General features: G+C 36.2%; 1 long non-coding RNA gene and 2 other non-coding genes across 4 annotated transcripts; all 3 read right to left on the bottom strand.

The window, feature by feature from the left end:
• Positions 1-242: 242 nt before the first annotated feature.
• Positions 243-10,723, bottom strand: LOC131148868 (uncharacterized). 2 transcript variants are annotated; one of them, XR_009135077.1, is made up of 3 exons: positions 10,386-10,650; positions 7,086-7,189; positions 243-562 (listed from the first exon to the last, which is right to left on the bottom strand). It is a non-coding gene; the product is annotated as an uncharacterized LOC131148868 (long non-coding RNA). The 2 variants fall into 2 exon arrangements; XR_009135078.1 differs by lacking the exon at positions 7,086-7,189 and having other exon boundaries at positions 10,386-10,723.
• Positions 10,577-10,649, bottom strand: TRNAF-GAA (transfer RNA phenylalanine (anticodon GAA)). The gene has a single exon. It is a non-coding gene; the product is annotated as a tRNA-Phe (tRNA).
• TRNAG-GCC (transfer RNA glycine (anticodon GCC)) lies at positions 10,661-10,731 on the bottom strand. Its single transcript has one exon. It is a non-coding gene; the product is annotated as a tRNA-Gly (tRNA).
• Positions 10,732-14,173: the final 3,442 nt, after the last annotated feature.

Below are 14,173 nucleotides of genomic sequence, written 5' to 3' on the forward strand. Positions count from 1 at the left end.
TGAATAAAGTATGTTTTCAGAAATTGTGAAATAATGCAGTACATTATGGTTTCTAAATACATGATAAATGAATTATTTATCCAAAATGATATGTATGAAATAGTCAGCTCAAGGTCTTGATTGATAGCCAGCGCAAGGCCATGTTATATGTATGATTTCGGCGTAAGGCTGTATTTGTGAATGTTCGGCGCAATGCCGCTAATATGAAAGAAACTGGCACAAGGTCATATGTATGTATGTTATTTCAAGAAAATGCTATCAATTTATTTATGTTAGACAAATATATTATCATGTATTATATGTTATCAGAATTCGAATGATAGTTCAGTTCAGTTCAGTTACAAGAGCACAGTATCGTAACTATATAGATCAGATTACTATGTTCAGATTTGTGTTAACCGCCCCATAGGGGGGTGGGAGATGGATAGTCGATGTGACTTTCAGTGTAAAGTTGTAGACGTCCACCTGACTGTCCGGATCAGGGTGTGGCGGGCCCATCATATCTACAAACATTTTTTACTCGGCAGTGGTCGGCCAGCCATTGTTGAGTCCCGTCTTCAAGCTGCACAACCCGTCATGAGGGGTAATACATGACATCAGCTAACTATACATCTTAGGTAAATTTCAGTACTATCAGTTATATCAGACATTTCATGATCAGTATAAATTATTAGAATTTATGAAAGTTATGATTATTCAGATATGTTATCATGAATGTTTTCTAGAATATGAAATGTACTGTATATGTATTATAACATTAAATGTTCATGTTACCACACAACTGTATTTAATTTATTTTCTCTTACTGAGAAGTGTTTCACCCTCGAACATTAAATAATTTTCAGGAAACCCAAAAAGATCGGCGGATCTAGGCCGCTGTTGAGTTAGTTGTGCTACCCCGCTAGGAGGGTAAGTTTGAACTAGGATCAGGAGATTTTAATGTGAGATCCTAGAGATATTTTTGTTTTTGGGAGTTTGTATACAAATACCATGTTTTGGATTATATTTGACTCTTGTATTATATACTTTGTGATTATGAGATTGTGATTTACATTTACTGCTGCTTAGATTCCGCTGTGTTTGACAAGTGTCTTCGTTACCTACGGGTTCGGGTTGACTATTTTACTTATTATGCTTTATTAAATGATAAGATAAGCAAGTCGTTACTGTTTGATATTAGAGCCTAGTAGACTTTAGAATGCAACAGTAATAATACCAGAGTATAGGATAAGGGAATTTGAGGTCTGATTTTGTAGTCTAGATACAAAACTTCCGTGGTGGTTTGTGTGATTTTCCTGGGGTGACGATTTTTGGAGAGTCATGGTAAACTATCGTTGGGTTAAGTATTTAGATTGCAGGATTGAACCTTAAATTAATATTGGGAGTGATGAATTAATTAAAGAAATATTGTACTAATTTGACAAAATGTTATTGTGATAGGGTTCTAAGTTATTTGTTTTTCAGGATGGACCCTAGTGGCAGTAGTATCCATGCTAGTGGAAATGAGGGTGCTGGACCCTCAGGCGCTGCGGGCGGTAATTCAGATGTAGTTTTACGTAACGTGGCACAGCAAGTCATGGCTGAAATTACCAAGAGCTTGAGGGAACAAGGTGGTCCGTCGGCAGGCCACGGTAGCTCGATCGAGAAATTCATTAAGATGAATCCTCTGACTTTCTCAGGAGGAACTGATCCTGCAATTGCTGAAAACTGGGTGCAAGAGATCAAAAAAGTCTTTGCAGTGCTGCAGTGTTCAAAGGAGCAGAGGGTGTTGTTTACTACCTATAGACTGACTGGAAAGGCAAAGAAATGGTGGACGGCAGTGAAACTCTTAGAGCAGCAGATGACAGTACCTGTGGAGATATCATGGGAGCGATTTAAGGAGATATTCTTCGATAGGTATTTTCCAATCTCGTCCAGAGAAGCTAAAATTAAGGAGTTCCTGAATCTGAAGTAGGGACAACAAACGATGCAACAATATGCTGCGAGGTTCATATGCTGCAAGGTTCATTGAACTATCTCACTTCGCCCCGTACATTATTTCAGATGAGGCAAAAAAGGTATAACAATTCGAAAGAGATCTGAGAAGAGAAATATATAAGCATGTGTCGATACTGAAGTTACAGGATTTTGCTGAGGTGGTTGATAGGGTCACTATAGCAGAGATTGGGGAGCGGATGAAAGCTGAGGAACAGAGACAGAAGAAGAGGTCCACACCTTCTGGTTCCCAGTAGGGAGTTGATCGTGGTTCATGAAAAAGAGGTGGTTATTACAAAGATCGGAGGCAAGAGATAGGGACTCATGGTTTTTAGGGTATGCAGTCACTTCCAACTTGCCTGACTTGTGGGAAGAGACACCCGGGGGAGTGTCGTGTCGGGCGATGTACTTGTTACCGTTGTGGGGAGCTAGGGCATATGATGAAAGATTGTCAGACTCAGATTGATGTTGCTCCCGCTCCTAGACCTGCTCGAGGAGGCTATCAAGCGTCACGTGGAGGCTAGCAGAGGAACATGATTTCAGCCAGAGTCTTTGCTCTAACGTCAGGTGATGCTAAGGCGACCGGCGACGTGATAATAGGTATGGTTAATATGTTTTCATTTAAAGTTATTGCACTATTTAACTCAGGGGCCACGCACTCGTTTACATCTATGGAATGCGTTAAATTATTTGAGGCTGAAACACAAACATTAAATGTTGAATTATTAGTGGCTACACCAACCAGGTCAGCAGTGAGGTGTAGTAGGATACTCCGTGGTCCGGTTGATGTTCAGGGAAGAATTTTATTTACTGATTTAGTGGTGCTAGATATGCATGAGTTTGATATCATTTTCGGCATTGATTGGTTAGTAGCTAACTTTGCCAGTATAGATTGTCGTATGAGAGAAGTAATATTCAAATCTCAAGGGAAACCAGAATTCATATTTATAGGGTCACGAGTACAATCTCTACCTCATATGGTCTTAGTTGTTCAGGCGAGGAGACTGCTCCTGAGTGGTTGTCAGGGATTCGTGGATTTTGTGAAAGAAATGTCAGAAAACGAAATAAAGCTTATTAACACGCCAGTAGTAAAAGAATTTACAGATGTGTTTTCAGATGAATTACTAAATCTGCCACCTAATCGAGAGGTAGATTTTCCTATTGATTTACTTTCAGATACAACGCTGATTTCTAAAGTACAGTATCAAATGGCGCCAGCAGAGTTGGGAGAACTAAAAGATCAGGTGCGGAATTTACTTGATAAAGACTTTATACGACCTAGTGTATCTCTGTGGGGAGCTCCAGTAATTTGTGAAGAAAAAAAATGAGTCTATAAGGATGTGCATAAATTACAAGGAGATTAATAAAGTAACAATCAAGAATAAGCATCCTCTACCCCGCATAGATGATTTGTTTAACCAGCTCCAAGATACACGAGTGTATTCTAAGATCGACCTCAGATCACGCTACCATCAAGTAAAGGTAAGAGCAGAAGATGTATCGAAGACAGCTTTCAGGACCAGGTATGGGCATTATGAGTTCCTTGTTATGTCATTTGGTTTGATGAATGATTTTACGATATTTATGGATTTGATGAATCGAATTTTTCATCCATATTTAGATCAGTTTGTTATTATTTTTATTGATGATGTACTAGTATATTCGAGGAGCTATGAGGAGCATGAGGTACATTTGAGATAGGTTTTGCAGACACTCAAGGAAAAGAAGTTGTACGCCAAGTTCAGTAAATGTGACTTCTGGCTTAAGAAAATTGTGTTTTTGGGACATATTATCTCAGAAGATGGAATTTCTGTGGATTCTAGTAAGATTGATGCGATAGTGAATTGGGGTAGACCAAGGAACGTTTAGGAGATTAGGAGTTTTTTAAGGTTAGTTGGATATTACCGTCGTTTTGTTGAGCGATTCTCATCTTTACCAGGGCTTCTGACATGACTGACTGGGAAGAATGCCAGATTTGAATGGGACGACAGTTGGGAGCAGAGTTTTCAGGAATTGAAGCAGAAACTAGTCACAACACTAGTACTGATCATTCCGTTAAGGGGTGAGGGTGACGTTATTTACAATAATGCGTCCTCGAAAGGACTTGACTGTGCATTGATGCAGCATGACGGGGTGGTGACGTATGCGTCCAGATAGTTGAAAGAATATAAGAAGAACTACCCTACCCATGATCTTGAATTGACTGCAATGGTACACGCATTGAAGATTTGGAGGCATTACTTGTACGGCGAGCAGTATGAGATTTTCTTTAATCACAAGAGTTTAAAGTGTTTCTTCACTCAAAAGGAACTGAATATGAGATAGAGAAGGTGGTTAAAGTTAATTAAATATTTTGATTGTACCATCAGTTATCACCTAGGGAAAGCTAACATGGTAGCTGATGCGTTGAGCAGGAAATCTGAAAAATCAGCGTTGGCGGCTTTGGAGATCCAGTATACCACACGTTGATTTCAGGGGGTTTCAACTGGTGTCCTATTGGTGAGAAACATGTAATTGGATTGGAGATACCTTTTTATATTAAGGAAGTGAGCTGGGATATGTTTGAGATGGAGAGGAAAAAGGCTCCAAGTCAGATGGTTATTAAATCGATTAAACTGTTTCAATATTATGTTGAGGCTTTTATGCAACAGTAAAGTATGTTAGGATGAGATATCTTAACCTCTTCTCCAAAACCCTATTTATAGTGACGGAAGTTGACCTAAGGGTGTAATGTCATTTATTGGCGAGTTATGGTGCGAGCGTGAATCGCTCCGGTTCTTACCTTGTTGGTGTGAATCACTATGCTCATTATACGACGGGCTTCAATTGCTCTGGTCGGGCGGCTGACTTGGGCGGTAACTGCTCTCATAATGCTGCGTTTTGGTCTCTCCTAAGTAGGTGATATATTTGGGGTATATCTGTTGCAACCAAAAATTGAACAATCTTCACGAATCGATCCTTGATCATGACCACCTAAAAAGAGACAAATAAAAGTGGCTTGGAGGACCCGGGGTGTATTCCGAGGAACCTCTCTGATGCCTAAGTAAGGGATGAACTTGAGAGGTTTTTATGCAACAGTAAAGCATGTTAGGATGAGATACCTTAACCTATTCTCCAAATCCCTATTTATAGTGATGGAGGTTAACCCAAGGATGTAATGTCATTTATTGGCGAGTTATTGTCCCTTAATTATGGAGAATGTAAATTGTTTGGGTCGGGCACATATATGATTGCAAGCCTAACAAGGTGAAGTTGCTAGATGGGATAACCTCTATTTATAGGGGAGAGGGAGGTTGAATCTCTGGAGAGTTTATAATGTGGGACAATGAAATGGGATGCAATCATGCAGGGCACTTGCTGATGAATAACACTTGCTTGAGTCTGGATCCAAGTTGTCCCACATCAAAAATTCCTAAAAAAGGGAGCCTCCCCATCTCTATAAAACCTCACCATTCCCCTCCTCCATCATCACTTGAATAGAATTAAATATAAATTTAAACTTAAAGTTGAAAATTTAAATTTGAATAAAATTAGTACAAAAGGAGAATAATAGGTAAAAAAAAAATTACTAAAATACTAATATAGCATATAGCTTGCCTTCCGCATGAATATTGCATTATAGAACTTATACATTTATTTTATTAGATAATTCGGTTTTTTTGGCTTTTTAGTTCAGTTTTGGGTTCAAACTCAAAACCGAAAACGAAAAACCAATTTATTTTATTTTATTTTTAAGAACCAAAAATGAAACTTAAAATCGAAAAATTGAACCAAAGTTTATTTCGATTCAGTTTCAAGTTGATTTCGATTTTTTGGTAAATTTTGTACACTCCTATTTGCATAAGGAGGTACTCATGGAGCAACCTCCTGGTGTTGCTTAAAGGGAAGATGGTAAAGTATAGACATTGCATAAGACTATTTATGGTCTTTAAAAGTCTCCTCGAGCCCTGTTTGACAAATTTAGTGTTGTAGTCTCTGCATTTGGCTTTATCTAGTGCTACTATGATCATTCAATTTTTGTCTGCAAAGCAGAAACAAGTGTGGTACTTCTAGTAGTTTATGTTAATGATATCATCATTACTAATAGTGACGATAATGGTATTGCAAATGTTAAGCAATAGCTTCAAGAAAAATTTCAAATCAAGCACTTGGGTATTCTGTGTTACTTTCTTGGTATTGAGATTGTATGGTGTAGGAAAGGGTTGAATCTATTTCAGCAAAAAATATACATTGGACTTCGTAAATGACCGTTTTGTTAGGAGTTAAACCAGTTGATACTCCTATGGATCCTAATGTAAAGTTATCTAGGGATGTTGGACTGAACTTTGAAGACAAACATCGATATAGGCAGTTGGTTGGCAAGTTGATCTACTTAACTATCACTAGACCTAACATATCTTTTGTAGTGAGGGTAGTGAGTCAGTTTATGGAAAATCCCAAACAACCACACTGGGATGTTGTTTGTAGGATTTTGCGGTATCTCAAAGGCTCTTCTGGAAAAAGTTTGATGTATTGTGAGATTATAGGATACTCTAATGCAAATTGGGCTGGATCTGTTGATGATTGAAGGTCTACTACTAGATATTGTACATTTGTCAGAGGTAATCTTGTTACTTGGCTTAGCAAGAAACAAACTAATGTAGCAATATTTAGTGCTAAAGCAGAATATCAAGCTATGGCCCATACTATGAGTGAGCTCATGTGACTGAAGCCCTCCATGGCAATGATGGGATTCTTGATAACACAGCCAATAGATGTGTTTTGTGATAATCAACCTGCCATTTATATTGCTAGCAATCCAATATTTCATAAAAGCACAAAGCAAATAGAAGTTGACTGTGATTTTGTGAGGGCTGTTGTGTTGAGGAAGGTTGTGAGGACTCCCTTTGTGAAATCTTTTGATCAGTTATGTGATGTTTAAAGGAGCCTTTTATTTAAGCCTGCCTTGTCTGATGTTTGTTACAAGCTAGGTTAGGTGATATTTATACACCTCCAACTTAAGGGGGAGTGTTAGAAGATGATATGTTATTTTAATAATTAGGTTGTGCTAATGTGAGTATTTTGTCCTTTAGACTTTATTACTATCAATAATAATATATAAGACAACAAACCTGGAGTTGTACATATACTCAAGGAATCTACCACTCAATTCTTTCCTCTTTTTTCTCTTCTTCTCCTCTTCTCTTCCCTCCTTCTCTTCTTCTCTCCTCCATCTCTAACTTTACAACACAGATGATTCAGATGCAGAAAGATTAGTTTAGCTAAGATCTGCCACCACAATTCTGCTTGAACATCACTTTTTGGTCCACAAGTTGTCAACATCCAATGCACGCAACATAAGCAGTGATGCATCTAGGAAATACCATATTTTATGGGTAGAGTGAGGAAAGGTCGCATGGTGAGGAATATTAATTTTGAAAAAGTTTTGAGAGATGCAAACATATCAGAAAAAATTACAGTTTTATAAAAAGATGGGGAGTCAAGCCCCATCCCACTTCCTCGAGACCCACTTGATCTATCCCTAGATGAACGTAGAACTTCATGTAATTTTATCGGAAGTATCTTGTTTCCTCCATTTCCCTACAAAAGGAATTCCAACTGCAAGTCCTTATTCTCTGCACTATATATATAAGTTGTACATTGCTGTTTTATGTTTGTCCAAATGATCTCTTAATTCATCGAGGAACTCAATTTGAATTGGCTGGCTGTTATGTATTGGATTTTTTTATAGAAAATGTATTGGAAAATGTTTAACAACTTTTCAAATTGCCCAAGCCAAGAACTATAAATTATAAGAAATATATGCCTAAAAACTGTGAACCTTGGGAAGGACATGGTGTCGGTAAGGAAAAAATATGTGAACTATGGTTCGGCATGAATCGCTGCTCTGATGGGCTGAGAAGTAAGCAAGAAACAATGAAGGTTTTGTCATTCTAAATACCAGAACTAATCAAATTAGGCACAGTTTGCATTTCAGAAAGTGTTTCCTCCTATTATTCCATTCCCTCACAAAGACAAACAACCTGGTGTGAATTCTTTCTGGCACAAACACAAACTCATCTATTTCAAACAACTGCATGAACTCTATTTCCAATTAATGAGTCACAGGGACAAACTTTTTCCAAAAGAGATCATGATTTCGTCACTCGTCATTTGCACGATTAGACACCCATGCACACCAGATCATATTAAAATACAACGTGAGCAAGTCTTAACTTAGACATACTGCCCACACATCCATTTTAATGTCATCTAGTTTAAAAACCATTCTTGAGCGCCACAAGAGTCAATAATTAGTGTATTTCACCATAAACACATCCCAAATTTTAACGCAATCAATTCTGAAGCATCAACAATTTAGGCATTACCATCATATAGAATTAATCTAGCCCTCAAGTAAGACTTTACTTCTACACACACAAATCCTACAACATGTCTATCTTCCAAACATTGACTCTACAACATCAAGCCCTTCCCCATTCAACAATCCCCACACCCCACCCCAAGGGTGCTGCTTGATCTGTCCCTAAATGAGAGTAGAACTTCATGCAGTTTTATCAGAAGTGTCATGTTCCCTCCATTCCCCAGCAAAGGGAATTCCAACAGAAAGTCTTTATCCTCAACACTATATATAAGTTTTATTGTCTTTTTATGTTTGTCCAAATGATCCCTTAATTCATCAAGGAACCTAATTTGAATCAGCTGGTTGTTATGTATTGGAATTGCTTTTAAGAAAATGCATTGGAAAATGTTCAACAACTTTTCAAATTCTGCGAACCAAGAACTAATATAAATTTTAAGAAATATAAGTCTAAAAATTATGGACCATGGGAAGGACATGATGTCGGTATGGAAAAAATGTAAACTTTGCTTTGGCATGAATTACTATTCTGATGGGCTAAGCAAGAAAAGATGACGGTTTTGTCATCGTAAATACCAAAACTAATCAAACTGGGCATACGCTGCAAAGCATTTAATGTTTTGCATTTCAGAAAGTGCTTCCTAGCATTACTCCATTCCCTCACTCTTTGCGTCCATCCTAACACCCAAAAAAAACTTCTCTCCTAGATAGACAAACAACCTGGCGTGAACTCCTTCTGGCACAAACACAAACTCATCTATTTCAAACAACTGCATGAAGCTTATTTCCAACTAATGAATTATAGGGACAATTTTTTCTAAAAGAGAGACCAATGATTTAGGCATCATCATTTGTACCATCAGACACTCATGCACACCAGAACATATTAAAGTGCAATCTGAGCAAGTTTTAACTGAGACATGGTGCCCATGCATCCGCTTTAATGTTATCTAGTTTAAAAACTGTTCTCGACTAGTTCACTGATGTAACTTGTAAGGATTAATTACTGTTAATGAACCAAAAAGCTCGAGAGTCTACCACTCCATGTATTCCATCTACCATATACACATCCCAAATCCTTTTTATGCAATCAATCCTGAAGCATAAACAATGAAGACATTACCATCATATAGAGTAAATCTCGCCCTCAAAGAAGACTTTACTTCAACACATACGAACTCCACAACATTCCTATCTTCATAAATGTTATGTCACCGTCTCTCAACAGGCATTTGACCTCATCTCTACAAATGAATCCAGAGTAGCTAGAGGATAATCCCATGGTAATTGACTATTAAAGTCTTCTACCACAATGGCCAGGAGTTCTACAACCCCAACAACCGTTTCCACCTTATGATCACTTTCTTCTTCATCCAACAACCCAAGAACCGTAAAAAAATCATCTGACAAAAAAAATATTCTTCGTAACATTAATTCCAGTTTCATTAAAAGCTTAAAAATTCGTAGACAAGCCTGCGACCAACAAAATGCAACTCCAAGACACAGCACACAGCAAGCAGCCCATACCCAAACAACGCCATCATCCAGCTCAAATTTTCCTCCATAAACAAAAGAAATGAGTTGGAAAATGTTTAATCTCAATTCTCTGCACTTAGCAAAAAGAGTGCAAAATTATCCATTTAGCCCATATCAATGTCAATTGTCCTAATTCCGCCGAGATCATGTAACTAAGAAATGATTATATCTTGCGAAATGATTTTTTTGTCCCTCGTATCTAAACCAAACAACACGAAGCACTTCATCTCAAATGAGCAGTTCACCATTAATAAGATGGAGAATAGATCTCATCTATTGACTAGGACGAAGCACATTTCCAATTTGTTATATTAACAAAACGGTTGATATAATCAAGTCTTAGTATGACATTGTGCTCACAATGACGATGTAAATTTTTCTGTAGGTCAGAAAGTTATGGTCATAATTTAAGGTTTGGGAAACAATGTAATCGAAACTCGAAGAGCTGTATAATTTAACCATAAATAAATTCATTAATGAACAAATCATATGTATCGCGGGCTGAAGGACTTACAAGATAAGTCCCTTTCGATTGGGGTAGTACATACTTGAAAGAACACTTGTATTCTTTTTTTTCCATGGAATCGTGAATACGTTTCACCAGGGGAATCGTCAATCGTTTGCAGTTCCCCTCTGTGGTTGGGAGAAGAAGATGGAATCCGAAGTGGTTCGGCTAAAATCCTAATTTACGAAGAAAAATAAAAATGCGGTGAGCGTGGATCGAACACGCGACCTTCAGATCTTCAGTCTGACGCTCTCCCAACTGAGCTATCCCCGCAGAGAAGAACATGCACCAGCCGGGAATCGAACCCGGGTCTGTACCGTGGCAGGGTACTATTCTACCACTAGACCACTGGTGCTTGTCTGGTTCCGCTTCTTTATATAATTATTGTGCACGTCTGAGGGCCTTTCCTGCCTTCCTGCCGCAAGACAGTTTTTGTGATTGCAAAACAAAAGCATTTTGAGCTTTGGAAATTTCAATTTAGCTTTCAAAAACACAAATATAGACGGCAAAATAAAGGCATTTAGATTGATTAAAAATGTAGGGTAAAATTTAATAATATTTTTTGAGTTTTCCAAATATCACACTCCACTTTCTAAAAAAATCCTCACCTTTTAATTTTTTTGAGGAAAAAAATATTTTATTAGTCTACTATTAAGTACATGTGAAAAAATAAATTTTACCCTTAATAGAATGACATTTAACCTTTCACATCAATTCAATAATTTTAAAGAAAATTAGTTGAGTGTACTTATTTTTTGAAAATTAGACTGATAAGTGAATTAGACACCCAAGCCATTCTTGGGATGACCGGTCCAATTGTTTTCGGTCCGATTGACATGAAGACAGAATAATTATATTATTTTAAATTTTTTAAATATATGAAAAATAATAATAAATGAGAAAAAATACATAAGATAATTACAACATTCCGAAATGTTTTCCATATATAGTTTTCTTGCAAATTAAACATCTAAACACATCTTAAAAACAAACTAAAATAGTTTAATATTTTTATACTGTAATAACTTATAAAACGAAGCATTAGCATAAATCAAAATATTGAAATTCGTACTTAATAAATTAAAATTATAAAATTGAATGTTAGTCTTCTATATTTAAAATGTAAATGAAAAAAAAAACTCAAATTTAAATTAGTTGATTGACTTTTATTTGAATCGACTTATTCGAGTGAGCTAGTTCATTGATTTCTTGTTTCAATTTTATCATGTTTGTTGTATTATAAAATATGACATTTAGGCTAGAAAGTAAACTAGTTCCTAGTCTATCAATTAAACCAATTAGTGCCCCCACGGCATGGTACGGTGGAAAGACATCAGCAAGTAACAAGGAGTATCGGGGGTTCAATTCCAAGTAGATACACTCACGAAGTCAGTAGTATCTGTGGATGGTGAAAATTTATTCTGTGAGCCAGTGGAGACTATGGATGGTGAGAGTTCGCTCTGTGAGCTAGTGGATACCGTGGATGGTGAGAGTTCTCTGTGAACCAGCGGTAACTGTGGATGGTAATGGAGATGTGTCCTAGGAGTCGGGTTGGCCGAACGTCCAACTGATGCACAAAAGTCGTATCCACATTCAGAATTTATCCTAATCAGCGAGACTTGGGGGCGGAGGACACTGTTCCGTAGGTTTGGTACCGCACCAAGGGGTCTGAAGGACTCATTGGTGGCTGGAGTTCCAATGTAATTAAAAAAAAAATTAAACCAATTGACCTAGACTAGTTTATAATGTGATCATAACATGTGTTATCCATTTAAATTAAATTAAATTCACATTTTTACGAGTTTAAAGTGCATTACCATATTCTAAAACTACCATCACTTTCTTTGAATGTTCCAAGATTTTGAAATGTGATATAATAATTTGGACTTCATTGATGCTTAAAAAGCCTGCTCAAATTGGTGGTTTGGTCAAACCAAGAGTCATATGGCTTTCCAAGTAGAGTTAAATATCATATTTAATAACATAGTAGTCTAGATAAAATAAGAATGAATCAATAAAACAACTTGAACAGAGGTCAACCTATTAATATAAAGTTTTTATCCGATTAGCATTCACATTTTACATAGATAAGGACTAATATTCTTTCATAATTTTAATTTATGAAATATGAATTTTGAAATTTTAATCTATGTTTCTTTAATATGATATTGGATGGGTACTACAATATCAAAATATTTGACTACGTTATATTTGTTTTATAATGTGTCTAGTCACATAATTTGTGCAAAATTTTCAAATAACAAACATTTGTTATGTTTTAATTACTAGATTTTATGATTTATAAATTATTTTTAATTTTTTGGATAATTTTATTTTTTTTTTTAAATAATAATAAAATTATAGAGTCGCTTAACTTGTTGACCTAAATTGATCAAATCAGTTGGATTAATCAAATATAGAACCAAATGGGTTTTCAATTCGCTAACCTTATTAATTTTCAAGACATCAGACCTAATTGACCAAATTTCTCAACTTAATTTAATAAATTAATTTTATTTTCCTATCTCAAATGAATGAAAGAGCTAAAAAAAATGTGATTTTATTAAGAATAAAATTTATTTTTCACATAGACTTAACAATTTCATTTTGTTTATAAAATTAAATCTTAGAAATTTTTTTGATAGTTTTCATAAATGCAAAGGTGGAATGGCTTTTTGAGCCCTTTCCCGTTTTAATAATGACAAACCAAGGCATCTCATTTGTGTTTTAAGTATGTGAACAAGAATGACCTTGAGAAAACACAATGACCGATGCAAAATGGAAGCCATGAAACATTCAATGACACAACACTTGGTAAAATCCATGGAGTATCTAAAGAGCAAAAGTTCAAGACTTAGAGAATTTTTATATGTATTACATTTACGATTGAATGTATGTACATATCTTAGTGAATTTGAAGTGAAGCTCTTACTTGACCTTAGATGGATCTTAGGGACTTAAATTTTTCATGGAAAATTGTTTTATTAAAGTGATAAACTATTTCAAAAGGTCTAAGAAGTGTTTGAACGTGAAAAAACCCAAGAACTCAAAAATATAAGGTAGTCAGGCGACCGAAGTTCATTCAGGATGATCCGGGCGACCGGAGTACAAGGCTGAGCAACCAAAAATCGCTATTCTAGAAATTGCCTGTAGGTTAGGCGACCGAACCTTAGTCCGGTCGATCGGAACTCTCGAAAAAAGTCAAGATTAGCTTTAAAATGGTCATATTTTTCAAAATAAAATGTACATTAAACTCTCCAACGACCATAAAAACAACTATATTTCAAGTTTGCCTATAAATACTAGGCTTAGAGAGTTAAAGAACACTTTTGAATATCTTTGAATCTTTGAGCAATATTGATAAGCATCTTTCACTTCATTTGCAAGTTCTCTTACCTTTATTTTTCAAAATACCCTAGAGAATATCATTTTACTCTACTAAGCTTCAAATCATATTCATTGAGAGTGTGCTAGATTTTATTCTTTCATTGTACTCATTAGCTTTTTAAGGAGCATTCTTTGTACACAAACCCTTATATTTTCTTTCTTCATTCACAATTTGGGTTAGAACCGTACCAAGCAAGGGGATATTGCTTGGGGAGATATCCCCGCCTATAAGGAGGGATTGTAAAAGGTAGCTCCGCCTTTGTTGAATGAGTGAATAGTGGAAATCCTCAAGTGGTTGTCTTGAGGCAAGGATGTAGGCGGGTTTAGCTGAACCTTGTAAAATCACGGTCTGGTTTTCTCTATCCCTACACTCTTTAAATTTTCGCACTTGTATGTTTATGTTTATGTAT

This window comes from Malania oleifera, chromosome 2, assembly GCF_029873635.1.
Source record: "Malania oleifera isolate guangnan ecotype guangnan chromosome 2, ASM2987363v1, whole genome shotgun sequence".
In the NCBI taxonomy this organism is placed as follows: domain Eukaryota; kingdom Viridiplantae; phylum Streptophyta; class Magnoliopsida; order Santalales; family Ximeniaceae; genus Malania; species Malania oleifera.